General features: G+C 45.8%; 1 non-coding gene across 1 annotated transcript; it reads left to right on the top strand.

The window, feature by feature from the left end:
* The first annotated feature begins 454 nt into the window (after positions 1-454).
* On the top strand, positions 455-561 carry LOC141644793 (small nucleolar RNA R71). Its single transcript, XR_012544400.1, has one exon. It is a non-coding gene; the product is annotated as a small nucleolar RNA R71 (small nucleolar RNA).
* Positions 562-827: the final 266 nt, after the last annotated feature.

Raw genomic sequence — 827 nt, 5'->3', positions numbered from 1 at the left:
ACCAAATTGGTTGTTGTTATTATTGAACCCTTGCCTTGCACTTGTGGATTCCCAAACTCCATTAGCTTGCTCATAGCACACCTCTTGGAGGGGTGCAATCAAGGGACACCCAATGGGAGTATGCCCTTGTTCACCACACAACTCACAAGACAAGACTTGCCTCATATCGGAGCCTTTGGGTTTTGAATTTAGCAAAGCAACTTGTTGGGTGAGTTCATCTAGCATACCCTTAACCTCCACATTCAAAACCGAATTAGAATCCTTGCTCTTGCCCTTCCTCATTTGCCTATCACTTCCCCATTCCATAGTTCTTGAGGCCATCTCCTCAATTAGTTCCTTTGCCGCTTTATGCCCCAAAATGTCTAAGGCACCTTTTCCCGATCCCGCATCCAATGAAAGCCTAAGGTCTTGAGTCAACCCTTTGTAAAAATTGTTCACTAGCTCGGCCTCGGAGATGCCATGGTGAGGGCATAACCGTTGGAGCTTCTTATACCGTTCCCATGCCTCATATAAGGTCTCATCCTCTTCTTGAGTAAAGCTTTGTAGTTCACTCTTGACTTTGGCCGTTCTTGAGGGTGGGAAATACTTGTTCAAAAATGCCGAAGCCAACTCATCCCATGTCTTGAAGGAATCCGGGTCACAATTCTTCAACCAATCCTTGGCCGAACCCCTAAGAGAACGGGGGAACAACCTAAGGCGAACCGCGTCATCGGAAACCCCATTTGACTTGTACATATCACAATTTTCAAGGAAATCATTTAGATGATCATTTGGGTTCTCCAAGGGACCTCCTCCAAATTGGTTGTCTTGAACAAGGTTGAGCAAGG

This window comes from Silene latifolia, chromosome 2, assembly GCF_048544455.1.
Source record: "Silene latifolia isolate original U9 population chromosome 2, ASM4854445v1, whole genome shotgun sequence".
NCBI classification, from domain to species: domain Eukaryota; kingdom Viridiplantae; phylum Streptophyta; class Magnoliopsida; order Caryophyllales; family Caryophyllaceae; genus Silene; species Silene latifolia.
The sequence above is the reverse complement of the archived record's forward strand: the minus strand, read 5'-3'. Positions and strand labels throughout refer to the sequence as shown.